The following is a 26381-nucleotide window of genomic DNA, read 5'->3' as shown; positions in this document are numbered from 1 at the left end:
TTGCATGACGTATTTTATTTTTACTTTCAACAACTGTGTCAAATAAGGTTCAAATCGGTTCATAACCTGATATAGCTGCCATATAAACCGATCTGGGATCTTGACTTCTTGACCCCTAGAGGTCGCAATTATTATCCGATATGCCTGAAATTTTGTACGACGTATCCTCTCATGACCATCAACATACGTGTTTATTATGGTCTGAATCGGTCCATAGCCCGATACAGATCCCATATAAATCGTTCTCTCTATTTTACTTCGTGAGCCCCAATGGGCGCAATTCTTATACGAATTGGCTGAAATTTTACACAGGTCTCCAACATATAATTTAATTGTGGTCCGAACCGGACAATATCTTTATATCGTTTTAAAAGCAGAGAGACTCTTTTCTTATATTCTTTTTTGCCTAAGAAGAGATGCCGGGAAAAGAACTCGACAAATGCGATTCATGGTGGAGGGTATATAAGATTCGGCCCGGCCGAACTTAGCACGCTTTTACTTGTTCGATTTTGCTGAAATTTGGGACAGTGAGTTGTGTTAGAACCTTCGGCAGCCTTCTTCAAATTGACACAGATCTGTAAAGATTTGGATATAGCTGCCATATAGACCGATTTTTCTATATATGATTTTGGGCCTATAAAAGGCGCACTTATTGTCCGATTTCCCCGAAATTTGGAACAGTGAGTTGCGTTAGTTTCTTTGACGACATTGTGCAATTTGGCCCAGATCGATCCAGATTGGGATATAGGTGCCATATAGACCGATCTCTCGATTTAAGGCTTTGGGCCCATAAAAGGCGCATTTATTGTCCGATTTCGCCGACATTTGGAATAGTGACTTGTGTTAGACCTTTCGACATCCCACTTAAAATTGGTTTACATCGATTCAGATTAGTATATAGCTGCCATATAGACCGATCTCTCGAGTTAAGGTTTTGGCCATATAAAAGGCGCAATTTGGCTCAGATCGGTCCAGATTTGGATATAGCTCCCATATAGACCGATCTCTCGATACAAGGTCTTGGGCCCTTAAAAGGCGTATTTAGTGTCCGATTTCGCCAATATTTTGGAACAGTGAGTTGTGTTGGGATCTTTGACGACATTCTGCAATTTGGCCCAGATTCGGATATAGCTTCCATATAGACCGATCTCCCGATTTAAGGTTTTGGGCCCATAAAAGGCGCACTTTTTGTCCGATTTCACCGACATTTGGGACAGTGAGTTGTGTTAGGCCCTTCGTCGGCCCTCTTCAATTTGTCCCAGATCGGTTCAGATTTGAATATAACTGCCATATAGACCTATCTTTCTATATATGGTTTTGGGCCCATCAAAGGCGCACTTATTTATTACCGCCATTTGGGACAGTGAGTTGTATTAGGGCTCTCGACATCTGTTTGCAATACGGCTCAGATCGGTCCAGATTTGGATATAGCTGCCATATAGATCGATCCCTCGATTTTGGTAATAAAATTCAATGATTTGCAAGCGTTGCTCGTTAGTAAGTCTATTCATGATGAAATGTCAAAGCATACTGAGCATCTTTCTCTTTGACACCATGTCTGAAATCCCACGTGATCTGTCAAATACTAATGCATGAAAATCCTAACCTCAAAAAAATCACCCTTTAGCTGCCATATAGACCGATCTCCTGATAAAGGGTCTGAAGGCCATAAAAGCTTTAATTATTACCCGATTTCGCTGAAATTTGAAACAGTGGATTACTTCAAGCCTCTCTACATCTGACCTTAATACGTTTGAGATCGGACTGTATTTATATATAGCTGTCATATAGACCGATCTCCCGATAAAGGGTCTGAAGCCCATAAAAGCTTTATTTATTACCCGATTTCGCTGAAATTTGCAACAGTGGGTTATTTCAAGCCTCTCTATATCTGATATGGATTAGATCGGTCCAAATTAAGATATAGTTGTCATATAGACCGATCTCCCGTTATAGGGTCGGAAGGCCATAAAAGCTTTATTTATTACCCGATTTCGCTGAAATTTAAAACAGTCGGCTATTTTTCGCCTCCCGACATCTGACCCTAATATAAATTAGAGCGGTCCAAATTTAGATATAGCTGTCATATAGACCGATCACCCTATAAAGGATCTGATGCCCATAAATGCTTTATTTATTACCCGATTTCAATGAAATTTAAAACAGTCGGCTATTTTTCGCCTCCCGACATCTGACTTAAATATGGCTCATATCGGATTATATTTAGATATAGCTGCCTTATAGACCGATCTCCTGATAAAGGGTCTGAAGGCCAAAAAAGCTTTATTTTTATCCGATGTCGCTTAAATTTGGAATAGTGCGCAGTTTTAAGCCTTCCAATATACGACCCAAATATGGTACAGATCGGACTATATTTAGATATATCTACCATATAGACCGATCTCCCCATAAAGGGTCTGATGCCCACAAAAGCTTTATTTATTACCCGATTTCGCTGAGATTTGAAACAGAGTTTTTCTGAGCCTCACGATATCCGACCCTAATATAGTTCAGATCAGTTTATAATTGGATATATCTCCCAAAAAAAAACTCTATTTTGTTCTACAAAATTGAATAGTGACATATATATTAGACCCCTCAATGTCCGTGCCGAATTTGAGTGCTTAAGTTATCACAACCGGATTGTGACGAAATGCGGTTTACATATTGGTTTGCCCAAAAAGTAATTGCGGATTTTTTAAAAGAAAATAAGTGCATTTTTAATAAAACTTAGAAAAAACTTTAATCAAATATACTTCTTTAACACTTTTTTTCTAAAGCAAGCTAAAAGTAACAGCTGATAACTGACAGAAGAAAGAATGCAATTACAGAGTCACAAGCTGTGAAAAATTTGTCAACGTCGACTATATGAAAAATCCGCAATTACTTTTTGGGCAACCCAATATATACCCGAGTTGGTGGGTATCCAAAGTTCGGCCCTTCCGTACTTAATGCCTTTTTACTTGTTTTCTTAGTGTTACATATAGCATTACATATTTGGTATACCTCCACTTTATGACATAGGGTGTAAAACCCAAAACCAAGGAAGAAACAACGAACCAACGAAATAAAACCGGCATGAATAAATAACTGAAACAAAGTAAACGACAAATGAATTCTATACTCATTTTGATACTGTATTGCGAGGCTGTGGTAAGGACAAAATCCTGCAAAAATATTGTCCAACAGGAAGGGACACAAATTTCCGACAAGGCATCACAAATGAATGTGACACAGTCAAGCATGTATGCTACACATTCCCTCACACATACTCACACACACAGAGAGACTCTTTAAATTGAGAAAATTTTTAAATTTTTCCCCGTTATTTTAAAATTAAATTAGAAAAAAAATAAACGAGAGAACACTTGGCTTTACACGAAATTTTAGTTTTCTGTTTTTAGCAAAGTTTTTATTTCAATGCGTTTTTAGTGCTCAGTCTACCGGGAAATTATGAAGCGCGCGTTTTTACAGTTTTTTTTTGGGTTGTTATTTCATTTTTTTTTTCACCTCAGTTTCTCTTTCATGGTTCAAATGCTCTTATGTGTCATTCGAATGAATATGAAATTGTTGTGCTTGTTTTCCATTTTTTTGGGGATAGAAGATGCGATAATCTCCTGAGCAGATTTGGTGGCATATTCTGTAGCAAATTTTAGCTGTAATTTTTCTTCTATGCAATTATCTCGAATATGTTGGATATTCTGTCATTCGAAATAAATCCAGTTTAACTGCTTTGTGGATTATGTCACAAATGAGATTCATTTTGCAAGTAAATTATTTTTACGAGATTTTCTGAAGTAATTTTAATTATCGCACAGCATTGAGTAAAGTTGTAGTGCAGAATCTCTGAAAGGGAAAAAATGAATTTTGAGCAGAAGAGATATTTTAAAGAATCTGGGATTTGTATCGGATTTGGTAGCAGCATTCATAGCGTGATTTAAATTGAGTTTATTTTTAAAATTTTAATTCGGATTTTTTTCCTTTTTAGGTTAATGTTCTGACTAACCAAACATCATAAGGTAATTGAAAATTTTAAATAAAAAAATAATATCCCATGAATTATAACCAAAAATGAGGCGTCCAATTGACCGCTTCCGAATGTGAAATAAAATGTTCACCAAATTCGCCTCTTGCATTTTGGGCAAAAAAAAAAGTTGGGTATCATCCCACGATAGCGCTCATCATTCGCAGTTACATTACCCTTCACATAATCTCTGAAGAAGTACGGACCAACGATGCCGCCAGCCCATAAACCGCACCAAACTGAGACTTTTTCTGGATGCATTGGATGCTCTTACAATGCTTCTGGCTGATCTTCACTCCAAAATCGACAATTCTGCTTATTTACCTACCCATTGAGCCAAAAATTAGCTTCGTCCATAAAATGGCGTCCAATTGACCGCTCCCGAATGTGAAATAAAATGTTTACCGAATTCGCCTCTTACATTTTGGGCAAAAGAAAGAGTTGGGTATCATCCCACGATAGCGCTCATCATTCACAGTTACATTACCCTTCGCATCATCTTTGAAGAAGTACGGTCCAATGATGCCACCAGCCCATAAACCGCACCAAACTGTGACTTTTTCTGGATGCATTGGTAGCTCTTGCAATGCTTCTGGTTGATCTTCATTCCAAAATCGACAATTCTGCTTATTTACGTACCCATTGAGCCAAAAATTAGCTTCGCCCATAAAATGGAAGAAGCGCGCGATGATTTTGTGGTTTTTATTGACATTTGTCTTAAATCTTTGGATGTCAGTCGATTCCACATACGAACGGTTCGGGCGAAATAAGAATTCTCTCTAGAATGCATTGTGCGTACCGCTGGTCAACCAATCAGCAAACGGGTGTGAGTTCCTGGAATGTCTAGTATCCCTGACATACATGCTTACATCAGGAATAGGTAGACGAATATCAGACGAACACGCACCATGAAAGTACCGATAAAACAGCGTCAAACAACCCAGTTGGATACCCTACTATCCCCAATAAACGTCATTGCTCTTCTCTGAAGACGATCCAGTGGCTCCAGGGATGATCTTGAAGCTGCAGACGATATATGTGAGTTGTACTCCATTTTTGGCCTTATGAAAGTGGTGTTGATGTTAAGAAGATCAGACGGAATGAAGTAATTCTTACACCGTTTAAGGAAGCCTAGACACTTGAATGCTTCTTTCGACACTTCAAATACATGTTTAGCCCAACGGACATCATTTTGTATGTTCATGCCCAGAACATCAAAAGCTTCTGATTGCTCAACATCTCCACCGTTAATAGACAAAGATGATCGTAATGGGTTAGCGAATCGTTGGTGTGCACTGTGTCTTCCATGCATTAAAATCTACTCGATTCATTCGACCCCACTCAGAAATGGCCAGCAAATACTGGCAGAGTGTATCATCCATAACCCGCCCTTTGGTGCTCTTGGACATTTGCGATATGTGTCGGTTCGTTCACTAGTTGCGCCAAACCATTATGCGCAGCGAAAAGCTCAACGTATTGGCCCTCAGGAGTCGTATCACTCGAATGGGAAAGCCGAGAGGAGTTGTGCACATTGAAATCCCCAGCGACAACGATTTCACTGCCCGGAAAGTCCTCCAAAATATTTGTAATGGAATCACAATGGGCGTCAAAGCCGTTCATGGAAGCCTCCATTTTGTGAGTTTGGACTTCTATATAGAAATCCGAAGAGCAGTATATGTGATCCAATCCCGAATTAAACCCAAAAGGAGTTAAATTCAGGATCCTGTGAGTCCAGGTGTTGTCGTCTTTGGAACACTACATCATTACGTACATATACCACGAGGCCTCTGTGCGAAAAAAAGAGTGTGAATGTGAAAAACCTATGGAGCGGAATCCTCACGCACCTGGGTCTCACAAAGAGCTAGAATGTTAGGACGGTGAAAATGAGTTTGTGCATGCACCGCAAAGATAAACGCCCTCAACCCTCGTATATTGTCCAAATGTATTTTAAAATCACCCATTATTTGGACAACCAGTAGAAAAGAGAACAATAGGACTAAAATTGCCGTTTTTAAGTGCGGGAAATCGGGGGATCGGTTTATATGGGAGCTATAGCAGGTTATAGATCGATGTGAACCGTACTTGGCGCAGTTGTTGAAAGTCATAACAAAACACTTTGTACAAAATTTCATCCATTGTGGCTTGTAAGGGCTTAAGAGGTCAAATCAGAAGATCGGTTAATATGGGAGCAATATCTAAATCTACTTATTGTAGGCGTTGATTGAAGCGGTTATGCCGGTATCGGCTGTACGCGAAAGCCGGGCAATGACAAAGGAAATGCTCCAACATCTCATCATCTTCCCCTCATACCCTACACATGCTATCACTTGCAGCACCGAATTTACATAAGAGAGCTCGTAGTCCTATGTATCCCGTTATGATACCAATAGCTATACTGACCTACTTCTTGCTTCCTTTCGGTAATAGCCCCGTCTTCTCACGATAGGATTTTCGCCGTCCTACTGACCGTTTCGCTGTTCCACGATGTTGAATGCGCATTCCTCGCCCACTCCCTTAACTTGGACTGCGTCAACCCGAAAGGCTTCGGGTTAACCAAGTTTATTGACGGCAGTCCTCTGGCCTTCACCTGCCCTTTCATTTCCCCTTACTCAGTTATGGCCCGGCAACCAAACGATGCGAATTTTGCCATCCCTAGAGAAGGCGTTTATCTCCTTCTTACACTGCAATACTGTTCGTGACCTTACCGTCCTGGTTGTTATTACCCTTATGGCAATTTTACTGTCGGTAAAGATGTTCACAATCGACGTCCTCGCGTTGGAACCACACCACTTCACGCATTCCGTGATCGCCCGGATCTCCGCCTGCAGGACCGTATTATGGTCAGACAGTCTAAAATAGATCTCAGTCTCTGGGTTCTCAATGTAAACCCCCAGGCCCACTCTGTCCTCTAGCTTTGATCCATCCGTGTAACATGAACTTCTTCATGGCAATACTAGGGTTCCGTCAATCCAAGACTGTGCCAATGGCAACAGTGGCTCCCACTCGACTTCAAGGTTTATTTCAGGTATCCGATCGGAAACCTCTTCTCTTCCTTCCAGATTTCCTATCGTCGCCTCGATTATACTGCGGTGGTATGAGTTGCTCCCATCTTCAATGCTTTCTCCCATCATCTCAGGTATCCGATCGGGAACCTCTTCCCTTCCTTCCAGGTTTCCTATCGTCGCCTCGATTATACTGCTGTTCCCATCCTCAATCCATTCTCCCCTCGCCTTAAGTCTTATAGCCATAGTGGCTGCCTCACACTTAATCTGTATGTCAATGGGTCGGATATCTAGAATAGTCTCCAGTGCTCTAGTGGGAATGGTCCTCATCGCTCCGCCTATGCCAAGACAATATGTTCTCTGAACCTGTTGTATGGTCCTTATGTTGCACTTTTTCTCCCTAGCAGTCCACCAAACTACTGAGGCCACCTGACTACTGAGGTCTAATTACTCTCCTGTAGAGCGTGATTAGAGGATAGTGTAATCACGCTCCTGTAGAGCCGTTGGGCTATCCTAGGATTCAGGCCCCATTTCGAACCTACAGCCCGTCTACATAGTGCCCAGCATCCTTCTCAGTGCGCTCCTGAACGTGACACTTCCAATTCAGTTTCCTGTCCAAAATCACACCTAAGTATTTGATCTTGTCAGATATCGAAATCGTCTTATTGAGGCCCATCTTCGTCTTCCTCTTGAACAAGCATATTTCAGTCTTCTCTGGGTTAACATTGAGACCTCTGGGTCTAGCCCAGTCATATGCCATATGCAAGGCCCTTTCGGTCATTCTGCATAGCTCATTCGGATCCTTACCCCTTAAAGTATTCTAACATCAATCAATGTTAAGTATCTATGCAAAATTTCCAGAGACTGACTTTACGTGTTCGACCGCTATCGTGATTTCGACAGGCGGACATGGCTAGATCGACTCAGACCGTCGAGACGATCAAGAGTATATATACTTTATGGTGTCTTAGATGAATATTTCGAGGTGTTACAAAAGGAATGACCAAATTAGTATACCCCCATCGTATGGTGGTGGGTATAACAAGTAAAAGCGTGCTAAGTTCGGCCGGGCCGAATCTTATATACCCTCCACCATGGATCGCATTTGTCGAGGTCTTTTCCCGGCATCTCTTCTTAGGCAAAACAGGATATAAGAAAAGATTTGCTCTGCTATTAGAGCGATATCAAGATATGGTCCGGTTTGGACCACAATTAAATTATATGTTGGAGACCTGTGTAAAATGTCAGCCAATTCGAATAAGAATTGCGCTCTTTGTGAGCTCAAAAAGTAAAATAGAGAGATCGATTTATATGGGAGCTGCATCGGGCTATGGACCGATTCAGACCATAATAAAAACGTATGTTGATGGTCATGAAAGAATCCGTCGTACAAAATTTCAGGCAAATCGGATAATAATTGCGACCTCTAGAGGCTCAAGAAGTCAAGATCCCAGATCGGTTTATATGGCACCTATATCAGGTTATGAACCGACTTGTACTTTATTTGACATAGTTGTTGAAAGTAACAATAAAAAACGTCTTCCGAAATTTCAGCCAAATCAGATAGGAACTGGGCCCTCAAGAAGCTCAAGAAGTCAAGTCCCCAGATCTGTTTATATGACAGCTATATCAGGTTATTAACCGATGTGAACCATATTTGGCACAGTTGTTGGATATCATAACAAAATACTACGTGCCAAAATTCATTAAAATCGGATAGGAATTGCGCCCTCTAGAGGTTCAAGAAGTCAAGACCCAAGATCGGTTTATATGACAGCTATATAAGGTTATGGACCGATTTGAATCATACTTGGCACAGTTGTTGGATATCGTAACAAAACACGTCGTACAAAATTTCATTCCAATCGGATAAGAATTGCGCCTTCTAGAGGCTCAAGAAGTCAAGACCCAAGATCGGTTTATATGACAGCTATATTAGGTTATGAACCGAATTGAACCATACTTGGCACAGTTGTTGAATATCATAACATAACACGTCGTGTAAAATTTCATCCCAATCGAATAAGAAATGCGCACTCTAGTGGCTCAAGAAGTCAAGACCCAAGATCGGTTTATATGGCAGCTATATCAAAACATAGACCGATATGGCCCATTTACAATACCAACCGACCTACACTAATAAGAAATATTTGTGCAAAATTTCAAGCGGCTAGCTTTACTCCTTCGGAAGTTAGCGTGCTTTCGACAGACAGACGGACGGACGGACAGACGGACGGACGGACGGACAGACGGACGGACGGACGGACAGACGGACGGACGGACGGACAGACGGACGGACATGGCTATGGGGTCTCAGACGAATATTTCGAGTAGTTACAATCAGAATGACGAAATTAGTATACCCCCCCTCTTATGGTGGAGGGTATAAAAATCACCTTTTATAATCACGCGCCCATAGAGCCATTGCACTTGCCTCCATTTCGGCCTCTATTTCTGGCCTACGGCTTATCTAGATAGTGTCTAGCCAGATCGAATTGCAGCTGTCTGATAAACCGTCCCCTGGCCTATTCTCTGTCTAAGGAACAAGATGTAAAGTCTTATTGGTCTTAAAGTCTTGACTGCACTCTCGTCTTCGGTATGTAAATCACCTCCACCCTCATCCAATGTAAACTCGAAACAACCCGAAGTAACAATGTGCCCACCGAATTAGAATGCTAATGGGGTCACTAAATCTTCGCCGACTCTTCCTCTCAATTAATGCACAATGTCTTTCAAATTCTCTCAGATCAAATAATTCTCTGCAATGCTCACTAAATCCTTGACGGTAGGTAATGACATTTCCTCTCAATTAACACATCGTGCTTTTCAAGGTCTCTTAGATCAAATAATTCTCTGCAATGCTGATACACAGTTGTGCAGTGCAGACAATATACCGGACGCAAGGGTGTTATAAAAAATATGTCAATAGATCGGCATACGTGGCAGCTTGTTCAAATATGGTCCGAGTGGTTCGTTAAGGAACTTAAACAAGGTATGAACAAACGAGGAACCTTTGCATAATTTCACTACAATATCTTCATGTTTGAATACTTTAATGTGATTGCAACTGACCATCAGTCATAAGGATATATTTTAATCGTCTTAGAACTTTGTGGGCTCCTGAATTGATATGTCTACATGTTTTCAACTCACCGCCTATGTGGTAAATACAAAAAATGTTTTTATGTTTCCAAATCCCTAGCAACTGTGTAAAGATTTTAAAATAAGCCTTCGATATAAACTTTTAGCTTATAAACCCTTCACAAAATTTGCTTAACTTAATTGCTGTACGCTGTTTCACTCCCCTGCTTATTTGTATTTGCCAACACTTGTCTGAATTGTTTTGATAACCTATCGGCCCCAACAGAATGCTCTCTGTGTAACACCTACTTTTTTATGCCTATCATTAATCTGAACACACACCAGCACACTTCTGTGCTTTTAATCTCTCTCCCTCTCAGTTTCTCGCACACATCAATCCCATGGGTGTCATTTTTCTTCGTATCACCTGCGGCATATTCACACATAAGCTCACGCACCTCATTGGCTTTTATTGACGGCAATTGTAACGTTTTCTTTGGTTTTGCTTACTTAACGCTCACACAGAGTCATTGTTTTTATTGTTGTTGTCGTTGTTGTTGTCGTTGTTCTTGTCCTTCTCTAGCTGATGGTGTTAGGCAAATATTTGCTTAAGGGGGCAGCTCAAAGTGTGCAATGTTCACACTTTTTTTATTTGCCCTCATTGAGGGGCAGAACACATACTACACGCACGCTCCCACTCACATTCAGTGTGAGTGTGTATGTGTTGAGTAACAACTGTAACGTGACAAGATTTCTGTAGGTGTAAAATTTGATTTTGTCTTCTTCTCAATTAATTTAATTTGTTAATGCTGATGAACATGGAAGGGGGAGAAAGTGAAATTATTTGATGAGAAATTGTTTAATGAATATTCCTTAATTAGGTGCAAGGAAATATAAGTTATTTACACGCCTTTTTCAGTTATTGACCTTGTCATAGAATTTGTATACCCTCCACCATAGGATGGGGGTAAACTAGTTTAATCACTCCGTTTGTAATACCTTGAAATATTCACACCACATAAAGTGTAGATATTCTTGATGGTCATGACATTTTAAGTCGATCCAGCAATGTCCGTTCGTTAGTCCGTTGGAAGCACGCTAACTTTCAAAGGATCAAGGCTAGGCACTTGAAAATTTGCACAAATACTTCTAGTGTGTGTAGGTCCATTTTTATACCCTACACTATAGGATGGGGGGGGGGGATACTAATTTCGTCATTCTGTATGTAACTACTCGAAATATTCGTCTGAGACCCCATAAAGTATATATATTCTTGATCGTCGTGACATGTCCATGTCCGTCCGTCTGTCCGTCCGTTCGTCCGTCCGTCCGGTGTCTGTCAAAAGCACGCTAACTTCCGAAGGAGTAAAGCTAGCCGCTTGAAATTTTGCACAAATACTTCCTATTAGTGTAGGTCGGCTGGTATTGTAAATGGGCCATATCGGTCTATGTTTTGATATAGCTGCCATATAAACCGATCTACGCACTACGTGTTTTGTTGTGATATCCAACAACTGCGCCAAATATGATTCAAATCGGTCCATAACCTGATATAGCTGCCATATAAACCGATCTTGGGTCTTGACTTCTTGAGCGTCTAGAGTGCGCAATTTTTGTCCGATTGGAATGAAATTTCGCACGACGTGTTTTGTTGTGATATCCAACAACTGCGCCAAATATGCTTCAAATCGATCCATAACCTGATATAGCTGCCATATAAACCGATCTTGGGTCTTGACTTCTTGAGCGTCTAGAGTGCGCAATTTTTGTCCGATTGGAATGAAATTTCGCACTACGTGTTTTGTTGTGATATCCAACAACTATGCTAAGTATGGTTCAAATCGGTTTATAACCTGATATAGCTGCCATATAAACCGATCTTGGGTCTTGACTTCTTGAGCCTCTAGAGTGCGCAATTCTTATCCGATTGGAATGAAATTTTGCACGACGTGTTTTGTTATTATATCCAACAACTGTGCCAAGTATGGTTCAAATCGGTTCATAACCTGATATAGCTGCCATATAAACCGATCTTAGGTCTTGACTTCTTGAGCATCTCGAGGGCGCAATTCTTATCCGATTTGAATGAATTTTGGCCCGACGTGTTTTGTTATGATATTAAACAACTGTGCCAAGTATGGTTTAAATCCGTTCATAGCCTGATATAGCTGCCATATAAACCGATCTGGGATCTTAATTTTTCAGCCTCTAGAGTGCGCAATTTTTGTTCGATTGGAATGAAATTTCGCACGACGTGTTTTGTTGTGACATCCAACAACTGTGCCAACCATGGTTTAAATCCGTTCATAACCTGATATAGCTGCCATATAAACCGATCTGGGATCTTGACTTCTTGAGCCTCTGTAGGTCGCAATTATTATCCGATTTGCCTGAAATTTTGTACGACGGATTCTCTCATGACCATCAACATACGTGTTTATTATGGTCTGAATCGGTCTATAGCCCGATACAGCTCCCATATAAATCTATCTCTCTATTTTACTACTTGAGCTCCCAAAGGGCGCAATTCTTATTCGAATTGGCTGACATTTTACACAGGTCTCCAACATATAATTTAATTGTTGTCCTAACCGGATCATTTTTTGATATCGGTCTAATAGCAGAGCAACTCTTTTCTTATATTCTTTTTTGCCTAAGAAGGGATGCCGGGAAAAGGACTCGACAAATGCGCTCTATGGTGGAGGGTATATAAGATTCGGCGCGGCCGAATTTAGCACGCTTTTACTTGTTTTTAATATAGCTATCATATAAACCTATCGCTCGATATGACTTCTTGGCTTCTTTGAAGGTATGCCTTCTCGTTTAGATATAACTTCCAAAAACTGTGCCACGTATGGTTTAAGCCAGTCCATAACCTGCTATCGCTGCCGTATAAAGCCAAATCGGATGGGAATTGCGCCCTCTAGTGGCAAAGGAAGTCAAGATCCAAGATCGGTTTATATGGCAGCTATATCAGATTACAGACCGATTTGAATTACAATTAGCACAGTTGTAGGAAGCTATAGCAAAACACTTCATTCTAAATTTCTGTCAAATCGGATGAGAATTGCGCCCTCTAGTGGCTCAGGAAGTCAAGATCCAAGATTTGTTTATATGACAGCTTTATCAGATTACTAGCCGATTTCAACCATACTTAGCACAGTTGTTAAAAGTTAGGCATGTCTTCCAACAACTGTGGCACGTAGGGGCCAAACCAGTCCATAACCTGCTTTCGCTGCCGTATAAACCGATCTCCATATTCGGCTTCTTGAGCCTCTGGAGGCCCTAATTCTTAGCCGATAAGGCTGAAATTTTGAAATGTGGTGTTTTGTTTTGACTTTCAATAACTATGTCAAATATAGTCTAAATCGGTTCATAACCTATTGCAGCTGGTATATAAACCGATCTTGCGATTTGAATTCTTTAGCTTCTGGAGGGCGAAGTTCTTAACCGATTTGGCAGAAAGTTTTCAAATGTGGTTTTGGTATGAATTTCAACAACTGTGCTCAGTATGGTCTAAATCGGTTCATAAGCTGATATAGTTGTCATATAAACTGACCTCCCAATTTGACTTCCTGAGCCTCTGTGGAGGGGAATTATTATTCGATTTGCCTGCAATTTTAGATGTGGTATTTTTATACCTTCCACCAAAGGAAAGGGGTATATTCGTTTTGTCATTCCGTTTGCAACATATCAAAATATCCATTTCGGACCCCATAAAGTATAGGTATTCTTGAACGTCGTAAAAATCTAAGAAGATCTAGCCACGTCCGCCCGTCTGTCCGTCTGTCTGTTGAAATCACTCTACAGCCTTTAAAAATAGAGGTATTGAGCTGAAACTTTGCTCAGATTCTGTTTTTGTCCATAAGCAAGTTAAGTTCGAAGATGGGCTATATCGGATTCTATTTTTGTCCATAAGCAGGTTAAGTTCGAAGATGGGCTATATCGGACTATATCTTGATAAAGCCCCCATGAATACCAATACGCCCATTTAGGGTCTTGGGCCCATTAAAAGGCGCATTTATTGTCCGATTTAGCTGAAATTTGGGACAGTCAGATGTGTTAGGCCACTCGATATCCTTCTTCGATATCCGATCGGTCCAGATTCGGATTTAACTGCCATATAGACCTATTTCCCTATTTAAGGGTTTGGGGCCCATAAAAGGCTCATTTATTGTCCGATTATGCCAACATTTGGTACAGTGAGTTGTGCTAAGCCCTTCACCATCCGATTTCTTTGCGCGAAATCTCTTTCTAGGCAAAGTATAATCTATAAAAATTGTTATGCTATTGGAGCTTTATCAAGTTATAGTCCGATTCGGACCATAAATGAGTTGCATTTTCTTCATTGTAGAAGCATTCAGTCTACTCGGATAAGAATTGCCCTTGTAGAGGAGCTAAAACAGGCTATGATAGATTCAGACCATATTGAACTCGCATATTAAAGGTCATGGGAGAAGCCGTTGTACAAAACTTCAGCCAAATCGCATGAGAATTGCGCCCTCTAGTGGCTCAAGAAGTCAAGATCCAAGATATGGCAGCTACATCAGATTATAGACCGAATTAAATAATATTTCATGCTAAATTTCAGCCGAATCGGATGGGAATTGCGCCCTCTAGTGGCAAAGGAATTCAAGATCCAAGATCGGTTTATATGGCAGCTATATCAGATTACAGACCGATTTGATTTACACTTAGCACAGTTGTTGGAAGTTATAGCAAAACACTTCATTCTAAATTTCTGCCAAATCGGATGCGAATTGCGCCCTCTAGTGGCTCAGGAAGCCAAGATCCAAGATCGGTTAATATGACAGATATATCAGATTATTTACCGATTTCAACCATACTTAGCACCGTTGTTTAAAGTTATAACGGGACACCTTATGCACAATTTAAACCATACTAAGCACAGTTGTTGGAAGTTATAACACAACACTTCATGCTAAATTTCATCCAAATCGGATGAAAATTGCGCCCTCTAGTGGCCTAATAAATACAGATCCAATATCGTTTTATATAGCAGCTATTTCAGGTTATGAACCGATTTGAACCATACTTAGTACAAATGTTGGAAGTCATATAGAAACACGTCGTCCAAAATTTCAGCCAAATCGGACAAGTATAGCGCCCTCTAGAGGCTCAAGAAGTCAAGACCCCAGATCGGTTTATATGGCAGCTATATCTGCTTATACTCCGATTGAAACATACTTAACATAGTTGTTGAATATCATAACAAAACGCGTCATGCAAAATTGCAATCCAATCGGATAAGAATTACGCCCTCTAGAGGCTCAAGAAGTTAAGACCCAAGATCGGTTTATATGGCAGCTATATCAAAACATAGACTGATATCTCCCATTTACAATCCCAACTGACCTACACTTATAAGAAGTATTTGTGCAAAGTTTCAAGCGGCTAGCTTTACTCCTTCGAAAGTTAGCGTGCATTCGACAGACGGACGGACGGACATGGCTAGTTCAACTTAAAATGTCATGAGGATTAATAATGTATATCCTTTATGGGGTCTTTGAGTTACAAACAGAGTGACGAAATTAGTATACCCCCTTTCCTATGGTAGAGGGTATAAAATTAGAGAAATTTTGGCGGAAACTTTGCACAGATCCTTTATCAGTCCATAACCAGGTTATGTTCGAAGATGGGCTATATTGGACTATATCTTGATATTTTAGGTCTTAAGATCATTAAGGCTACATTTGTTATCCAATGTCGCTGAAATTTTGAACAGTGAGTTATGTTTGGCCACTCGACATTCTTCAATAGTCCAATACGGCCAGATCGGTTCAGATTTAGATATTAGGCACAATGAATTGCGTTGGGCCCCTCGACATTCGTACGGAGTATGGTCAGGATCGGGCTATGTTTGGATATAGCTGCCATATCTACCGAGCTCCTGATTATAGTTCATGGGAAAATAAAAGCACGTTTATTACTCGATTTCGCTGAAACTTGACACAGTGGGCAGTGTTACATATACCCATTACATATACCCATCATCAGATTTAAGTTCTTAGGCTCATAAGATTTACATTTTCTAACCAATGACTGTGGTACAATGAGTTGTGTTTGACCCCTACATAGCCATTTTAAATCACAAGTACGGTCCATATCGGTCTATGACTTGATATAGCTCTAATATATTTGATAAAGCCATTCAACGAACTTGTCACATGAGATCCATGGTGTAGGTCATATAAGATTCGGTGTGGCCGAACTTAACACGGTTTTTATTAGTTTTTTCATGCCCTCTACCATATGACGGGGGAACTTTCATAGTCATTTCGTTTATAACGCATCGAAATATTGATCTAAAATCCCGAAATATTTATCTAAAACCCCATATATAAATTCTGCATCGCCATGACATTTCAAATCGATCTAACCATGTCCGTCTGTCGGTCTGTCTGTCAGCTCCTCGTACATTAATACGAATTGCAGCAAAAGTTCATTTCTCCCCTTTCCGTTATCTTATCCTTTGTGATGGCCATTTTCCTGGTACAGTAATTTCATGTGACACATTCTCCGTGGGACCAACGAGCAAGTAAAACAAAAAAGACAACCATCGACTACGAGCAAACAGTAACAAATGCAGTCAGCAATTTTCATGAGGTCTGTGACTATTACAGTGTGTCAAGCATGTGCTAGATAGTAGAAATAAGTAAAGCGTGCTAAGTTTGGCCTGGCCGAATCTTATATACCCTTCACCATGTGTCGCATTTGTCGAATTCCTTGCGCGGAATCGCTTTTTAGGCAAACAAAGGAAAGGATATAAGAAAAGAATTGCTATGGTATTGGAGCTATGTCAAGTTATGGTCCGACCATAATGGAATGAATGTTGGAGACCACAGTAGAAGTCATTGTGTAAAACTTCAGCCAAATCGAATAAGGATTTCGCCCTTTAGGGGGCACAAAGTAAAATTCGGAGATAGTCTTATAGGGAAGCTGTATTAGGTTAAAGACCGATTCAGACCATAGTTGGCACGTATTTTGAAGGTCATAGGAGAAGACGTTGTACAAAATCTGTGCCAAATCGGATGACAATTGCACCCTCTAGAGGTTCAAGAAGTCGAGATCCCAGATCGGTTTATATGGCAGCTAGATCAGGTTATACACCGATTTGCTCCATACTTAACACAGCTATTGGAAGTCAAAACGAAACTCCTTATGGAAAATATCAGCCAAATCGGATGAAAATTGCGCCCTCTAGAGGCTCAAGAAATCAAGACCCCAGATCGGTTTATATGGCAGCTATACTAGGATATGGACCGATTTGAACCATACTTAGCACATCTATTAAAAGTCATAACAAAACACTTCATGCACAATTTTAGCTAAATCGGATAATAATTGTGCTCTCTAGTGGCTGAAGAAGTCAAGACCCCAGATCGGTTTATATGTCGTCTATATCATGACTTGAAACGAGTTGGACCATACTTGGCACATTTGTTGGATGTTATAACAAAACATTTCATTCTCTCTAGTGGCTTAAGAAGTCAAGATCCAAGATCAGTTTATATGGGAGCTATATTAGCTTATGCACGACCATACTCGGTTTATGGGCTGGTGGCATCATTGGACCGTACTTCTTCAAAGATGTGAGAATTGTAACGTTAGTGTGAATGGTGACCGCTGCCGTGGGATGATATCCATTTTTTTTTTTTTGCCCAAAATGCAAGAGCTTGACTTGCAAGACATGTGGTTTCAACAAGACGCTGCCACATGCCACACAGCACGCGTAACTATGGACTTATGAGAGGCGAGTTCGGTGAAAATTTTATTTCGCGTTCGGGACCAGTCAGTTGGCCGCCTAGATCGTGCAACTTAACGTCTTTAGACTATTTTTTGTAGAACTATGTTAAAACTCATATTTGTACAGACAAGCTCGCTTCAATTGACGCATCTGAAGACAACATTGAAGCATTTATTCGTGAGATACTTGCTGAAATGTTGGAAAGAATATCCCAAAATTGGACTAAGCGAATGGACCATTTGAGGCACAATCACGATCAACATTTTCATGAAATAATCTTCGAACATTAAATTATATGGACCGTACTATCGATTCAAATAAAGATTTCATGCATTTTTCTGATTTGATATAGCTGCCATAAAAACTGATTTCCCGATTGTATTACTCTTAAGTTTTGTAAATTTATTATCAAATACTAGCGTCACCGAATTGTAGGCGGTATTTTAAATTTAATGATTTTTAAAGTTTTCAACTTACCAATCGATTATCTTAATTGCTTATTAAATATTCGGCCAATCAAGTTTATCTTTACATTAAAGTAAAAGACAACAGCTACTCGTACATTAATACGAATTGAAGCAGAAGCACATTTTCCCCTTTCCTTTATCTCATCCTTTATGATGTCCATTTTCCTGGTACAATAATTTTATGTGACACATACTCCGTGGGACCAAAGAGCAAGTAAAGCAAAAAAATACAACCATCAGCTATGAGTAAACAGTACCAAATGCTGTCAGCAATTTTTATGATGTCTGTGACTTTAACAGTGTGTCAAGTATGCTTTACATAGTACAAAAAAAAAAGCGCGGCCGGGCCGAGTCTTATATACCCTCCACCATGAATCGCATTTGTGAAGTTTTTTGAATGTTTTTTTCGAATAAATATGAGCTATATCAAGTCATTGACCGATATGGACCGTATGGACGGACGGATGGACGGACGGATGGACGGACGGATGGAAGGACGGATGGACGGACGGATGGACGGACGGGTGGACGGACGGATGGACGGACGGGTGGACGGACGGGTGGACGGACGGGTGGACGGACGGGTGGACGGACGGGTGGACGGACAGATGGACGAACGGGTGGACGGACAGATGGACGGACGAATATATGGACGGATGGATGGACGGACGGACGGGTGGACGGACGGACGGATGGACGGATGGACGGATGGATGGACGGACGGATGGACGGACGGATGGACGGACGGATGGACGGACGGATGGACGGACGGATGGACGGATGGACGGACGGATGGACGGACGGATGGACGGACGGATGGACGGACGGATGGACGGACGGATGGACGGACGGATGGACGGACGGATGGACGGACGGATGGACGGACGGATGGACGGACGGATGGACGGACGGATGGACGGACGGACGGACGGACGGATGGACGGACGGATGGACGGACGGATGGACGGACGGATGGACGGACGGATGGACTGACGGATGGACGGACGGATGGACGGACGGATGGACGGACGGATGGACGGACGGATGGACGGACGGATGGACGGACGGATGGACGGACGGATGGACGGACGGATGGACGGATGGACGGACGGATGGACGGACGGATGGACGGACGGATGGACGGACGGATGGACGGACGGATGGACGGACGGATGGACGGACGGGTGGACGGACGGATGGATGGACGGACGGATGGCCGGTGGACGGACGGATGGCCGGTGGACGGACGGATGGCCGGTGGACGGACGGATGGCCGGTGGACGGACGGATGGACGGATGGGTGGACATGGCTAGATCGACATAAAATGTCATGACGATCAAGAGTACATTTTGCCGATTCTGCCGATTCCAGTTCTGCCGAAATAAAAACAGGCGATCTTTTGCCGGGAAGTGCTTCGTGCACGAGCAACTTTTGTTGGATTTGGCTCATTTTGAAACACCCATACAATCGACTGCTGTTTACTTTCGGGCTCATACGTGTATCATTTCTCTTCGCCTTTGCAGTAGCCGCAAGAGAAATTCTGGCAAGGGGCTTACCTCCTTCGAAACTCAGATTTTATATGGATAGTATGGCGGCGCTCAAGGCTTTGGGGTCGAAGATGGTGAGGTCGAGATGCGTGGCGAACTGTTTGGAATTCCTGGATAGGCTCCGGGTCCATGATGTGACGCTGACATGGGTTCCGCCCTCTCATTCGCACTCGTCCCCCTTCTCATCCAGGGGATTCCAGGGAATAAGAGGGAGGACGAGTGCGCCAGGATATGTTCGCCTGGCGAACCAGTCATCGGTCTTGCGTACGTGCCATTTGTCGAGCTACTGAACACAGTAGATGGGATGGCCAGGGCGGCGTCAGAGTCGAGTTGGGACTCGGTAGATGGTTGACGGACTGCGAAGGCGCTATGGCCGGTCATCGACCGGAGGAGGACGAGGGAGTTGCTGGCGTTCAATAAGTGTACGATGAGTACTTTGACAGGGGTCATAACCGGATACTGTGCCATAGGCCGCATGGGGATACCGCACAATGACTTCTTTAGGAGTTGCCTCGATGAGGATGAGGAGACTATTGAGAACTTCCTATTTTCCTCCTGTCCGGGTCTGCAGAGACGTAGGATCTCCTTTCTGGGGAGCCGTTTCTTCTGTGATTTGGTTGAACTTGCAATCGTACCCCTGGTATATCTACTGAGGTTTGTTGGGGGAACAGGTTGGTTCCGACGGGGGGTTGCCGCAAGCTACTGCGTAGGTAGATCCGTGCTTGCGTAGGGACGGGCGGTTCTTCACTCCCCTCGCGGGTTTCTTCACTCCTCCTGTCTTTTTCTTGTATTCGTGAATAACCTCTAATACGAGATCTCACATTTTCTTTTTCTTCCCTTTCATTCTCTCTAGGGTACCACAATGAGCCAAACTGAAGTAGCCCCCATAGAGACCGATCCGCCGATTTAGGGTCTTAGGCCCATAAAAGCCACATTGATTGTCCGATTTTGCTAAAAATTTAAGACAATGAGTTGTGTTGGATCCTTTGACATCTTTCTTTAATTTGGTTTAGATCGGTTCAGATTTGGATATAGCTGCCATATGGACAGATCCCTCCATTTAAGGTTTGGATGCCATAAAAGGCGCATTTATTGTCCGATTTCGCCGAAATTTGGGACTGTGAGTTGAGTTAAGCCCGTCGACATACTTCTGCAATATGGCACAGATCGGTCTAGATTTGGATATAGCTCCCATATAAACCGATCTTTCGATTTAAGATTCTGAACCCATCAAAAGGCGTATGTATGCATTTTTAACCGGATTTTAACGTAAGATGGTTTACATAAATATCCGAGGCGCCGAACCTAACGCCTTTTTACTTGTCTACTATTTCTCCAGCATTCCACAGTGCAGAATTTAGTTTTGCCTTAAATTCACTCAATATTCTACAGAGATATTCGATGCAAGCTTCATTCTCTGTTAAGAAGTAGCTTTAACCTGGGGTTTCATGGTGGATGATTTCTTAAAGATAAAAGCAAAATTTCATACAAATTCTAAATTCCCTTTGATCAAGTAGACAGAAAATACCTACTAGCACAAAATTCATCTGTGTGTCCTTCGCCCAGTGAGTGTGAGTGACCAATGAGTTGTAGGCGAGCCTTACAAATGACCATGTGAGCAGACCATGTCATACATTGTCATACTTAAAGTCAATGCGCAGAAGGCAGAACATGTTGGGGGGGGGGAGTGTACGGTAATTTCTTTGAATGTGGAAACCCCGTTAGTAGCGTGACATGTACACTGTTCGCAATTTCGCAATTATGCTGACCATGAGGAATGTTTGTATGTACGAATGTTGTCGGCATTATATTCTCTAATGAACTTTGCCGGTAAATATATGTGATTTCATTTTGAGCTAGGTCATATATGACCATGAAAGGAAATTCCTTGAAAATTGGCAAAGGCTGTTTCAGAATTTCTTAAACTGAAAAATAAAACATTTAAAAATATGCCATAGTAAACAGAATTCGATAGTTCATAATTAATGAACTACATGTCGACTGACGTCAGCAAACATAGGTGGGCAAATAAAGAGTTACATTTTTGAGCTATAAAGTCTTTTATAAGCCTTTAAAAGTTTAATGTCTTCTATAAGAAAGAAAATAGTTGTAAGTAAAGGATATTTGTCCAACTACAAACTTGTTTATGAAAAAACAAGAAAAAAAGGCGTTAAGTTCGAACCTTGGATACCCCCCACCTCAGGTATATATGTAGACCACCTTTCATAAAAATCCGGTGAAAATTGCATACCTTATGTCCCATAGCAGTTATATCGAAATATGATCCGATTTGGACCAAATAATAATAAGTACAAGTCATTGTTCAATTGTGTATAACAAAATATTGGTATTTTTAGTAGCTATACCTAAACATAAACCGATCTGAACCATATAAAACATGGATGTCGAAAAGCCTAACATAAGTCAATGTGTCAATTTTCAGTTAAATCGAATTATAAATTCCCCTTTTTTGGGGCCAAGACTTCAAATAGAGATATCGGTCTATATGGCAGCTATATGCAAATCTTGATCGATCTAGACCAAATTGCAGAAATATGTGGAGGGGCTTAACTTAACTATTTGTCCCAAATTTTGGCAACATCGGACAATAAATGCTCCTTATATGGGCCCAAAACATTAAATCGAGAGATCGGTCTGTATGGCAGCTATATCCTAATCTGGACCGATCTGAGTGAAATTGAGTAAGGATGTCAAGGGGCTCAATTTAACTCACTGTCCCAAATTTCGGCGACATCGGACAATAAATGCGCCTTTTATGAGCCTAAGACCCTAAATCATAGGATCGGTCTATATGGCAGCTATATCCAAATCTGGAGCGATCTGAGCCAAATTGACGAATGATGTCGAAGTGCCTAACACAACTCAGTGTCCCCAAATTCAGTAAAATCGGTTAATAAATGTGGCTTTTATGGGCCGAAGACCCTAAATCGGTGGATCTGTCTATATGTCAACTATATCCAAATCTCAACCGATCTGAGCCAAATTGACGAAGAATTTCGAAGGCCCTAACACAACTCACTGTCGCAAATTTCAGCAAAATCGGATAATGTATGTGACTTTTATTGGCATAATACCCTAATTCGGCGGATCGGTCTATATGGCAGCTATACCCATATGTGGACCCATCTGGGCCAAATTGACAAAGGATGTCGAAAGGCCTAAAACAACTCACTGTCGATAATTTCAACAAAATCGGATAATAAATGTGGCTTTTATGGGCCTAAGACCCTAAATCAGAGGATCGGTCTATATGGAAGCTATATCCATAATCTGGACCGATCTGACACAAGTTGACGAAGGATGTCGAAGGGCCTAACACAACTCACTGTCCCAAATTTCAGAAAAATCGAATAATAAATGTGGCTTTTATTGGCCGAAGACTCTAATTCAGAGGATCGGTCTATATGACAGCTATATCCAAATCTGGACCGATCTGAACCAATTTGAAGAAGGATGTCCAAGAGCCTAACATAACGCACTGTCCCAAATTTCAGCAAATTCGGATAATATATGTGACTTTTATTGGCATAATACCATAATTCGGCGGATCGGTCTATATGGAGGCTATATCAAGATATAGTCAGATATAGCCCATCTTCAAACTTAACCTGCTTATGGACAAAAAAAGAATCTGTGCAAAGTTTTAGCTCAATATCTCTATTTTTGAAGACTGTAGCATGATTTCCACAGACAGACGGACGGACAAGTCTAGATCGTCTTAGTTTTTTACGCTGATCAAGAATATATATGCTTTATAGGGTCGGAAATGGATATTTCGATGTGTAGCAAACGGAATGACAAAATGAATATACCCCCATCCTTCGGTGGTGGGTATAAAAAGAAACCAAACAAGAAGCAAAATCGGGAGATAGGTTTATATGGGAGCTATATCGAGCTATTTATCGATTCAGACCACATTAGACACGAATGTTTTCTAATGTGTATTTTGTCCGCCAAATCGGATGAGAATTGCGCCTTCTAGAGGCTCAAGAAGTCAAGACCCAAGATCGTTTATATGGCAGCTATATCAAAACATGGACCGATTTGAACCATACTTAGCAGTGTTATTGGAAGTGATAGCGAAACACTACATGCAAAAGAGAATTGCGCCCTCTAGAGGCTCAAGGGGTCAAGACCCTAGATCGGTTTATATGGCAGCTATACTAAATTATGAACCGATTTGAATCATGCTTAGCACAGTTGTTGGTAGTAATACCAAAACACTACGTGCAAAATTTCGGTTTAATCGGACGAGAATTGCACCCTCTAGAGGCTCAAGAAGTCAAGATCCAAGATCGGTTCATATGGCAGCTATATCAAAACATGGACTGATTTGGCCCATTTACAACACCAACCTACCTACACGAATAAAAAGTATTTTTTGCGAAATTTTCAAGCAGCTAGCTTTACTCCTTCGAAAGTTAGCGTGCTTTCGACAGACGGACGGACGGACAGACAGACAGACGGACGAACAGACGGACGGACAGACGGACGAACATGGCTGGATCGACATAAAATGTCATGCCGACGCATATTTCGAGGTTTTATAAACAGAATGACGAAATTAGTATACCCCAATCCTATGGTGGTGGGTATAAAAACAAAAAACTCTACTCCGACTTTTTGAAGAAATTTTCTATATTTCTAAACAAAATTTCGCCACAAATATCAGCAAAATTGGTCAACAAAAGGGCTTTTAATAGTCAAAAAAACATAAATCAGGAAATCGGTCTATAGGTAACTATATCTTGATATGGTCCAAACTCAGCGCAGAAGTCCAGTTTATTTTCTGCCTCTTAAAGCGTGTTACAAAATTTACTATTCCCTGCCAAGCAAATAACCTAGCAAAAATGTCCATTGAACTCCATACCATTTAAATGTGCTGGCATCCTTGCCAAAATTAACACACACTCAGACACACGCAGTTAGATTACAACGGCTTGTCGTTGTTAACACGTATCTCTTACCCGTATTCAATAAGTACCACTTTCAAGTTCAATTCAATACAGCAAAAAAAAAAAAGAACAGACATGATACACTATGATCGGGGTGGAAAAGTTAAGCTAAAAAGCCAAGGATGTGTGATATGAAGCAAGCAACAACAGCAATGACAACGTATGAAACGAACCAACTTGGAAAATTACATCAATCTCTATAAAACGTGCTTTGGCTCGCAGTTGTCGTTGCAGGTTAAGTCAACGATGAGATTGAAGTTGGCAAAGCAGAAACGGATACGGATATGCGTAACGTTGCCATCAATTACCCGTATGGCAAGTACGAGCGCAAGAGTGTGTGCGAGTGTATGGGTACGTGCGGGCATGGTGTGATGGAAGTAGATAAGAAAACGACTTGACAAATCTGTTTATTTATATATGACACTACGCATACGATAATAAAGCGAATGAGTTAGGGAAGGAAGACATTAAAGTATATCATGTTAGAGGTGACCCATCATAGGTTTTGTTGCGGATCATGTTGTTGTTGGGATTAAGCAGAAAAAAAGGTTATTGCATCAATTTGAGTGATTTGTTAGAATTTGTTGTTGAAGGTAAGGGAATTGTAGACATTGAATCAATACTGACAGTGTGGTGTGTTAAAATAAGATTTTTTCCTTGTTCGCCGGCAATTTGTTAATTACCCTTCGTCAAGCAATTTGTATACTATTGAAGAACCATCTCTACTTTTGATGTCAGGCATCAATTTTATTTTGAATATTTATGAGCTAATACAATACCTTTATAGAGAGAACAAGTAAAAAGGCGTTAAGTTCGGCCGGGCCGAACTTTGGATACCCACCACCTCGGGTATATATGTAAACCACCTTTCATCAAAATTCGGTAAAAATTTCATACCTTATACTCATATACCTCATACCGATCTGAACTATATACGACACGGATGTCGAAAAGCCGAACATAAGTCACTGTGTCAAATTTTAGTGAAATCGGATTATAAATGCGCCTTTTATGGGGCCAAGACTTTAAATCGAGATATCGATCTACATGGCAGCTATATCCAAATCTGGACCGATTTGGGCCAAGTTGCATAAACATGTTGAAAAGCCTAACACAAAGCACTGTCCCAAATTTCGGCGAAATCGGACAATAAATACCTCTTTTATGGGCCCTAAACCTTAAATCGAGAGATCGGTCTATATGGCAGCTATATGCAAATCTGGACCGATCTGGGCAAAATTGAAAAAGGACGTCGAAGAGCCTAACCAAACTCACTGTCTCAAATTTCAGCGACATCGGACAATAAATGCGTCTTTTATGGCCCCAAAACCTAAAACCTAGATATCGGTCTATATGGCAGCTATATCCAAATCTAGACCGATCTGTGCGATATTGCAGAAGTATGTCAAGGTTTTTAACTTAACTCACTGTTCCAAATTTCGGCGACATCGGACAATAAATGAGCATTTTAAGGGCCCAAAACCATAAATTTAGAAATCGGTCTATATGGCAGCT

The 26381-nt window shown here is 41.2% G+C and overlaps 1 protein-coding gene across 1 annotated transcript in view; it reads left to right on the top strand.

Annotated features, from left to right (window-relative positions):
- The first annotated feature begins 3986 nt into the window (after positions 1-3986).
- LOC106091903 (immunoglobulin superfamily member 10) overlaps positions 3987-26381 on the top strand; it is a 145852-nt gene continuing 123457 nt past the window's right edge. Inside the window, exon 1 of the mRNA XM_013258597.2 lies at positions 3987-4019. The gene's annotated coding sequence lies outside the window, so the exon portion shown is untranslated. The remainder of the gene's footprint in view (positions 4020-26381) is intronic.

Source organism: Stomoxys calcitrans, chromosome 4 (genome assembly GCF_963082655.1).
Source record: "Stomoxys calcitrans chromosome 4, idStoCalc2.1, whole genome shotgun sequence".
Lineage (NCBI taxonomy): Eukaryota > Metazoa > Arthropoda > Insecta > Diptera > Muscidae > Stomoxys > Stomoxys calcitrans.
This window is presented reverse-complemented; position numbering and strand designations above follow the sequence as displayed.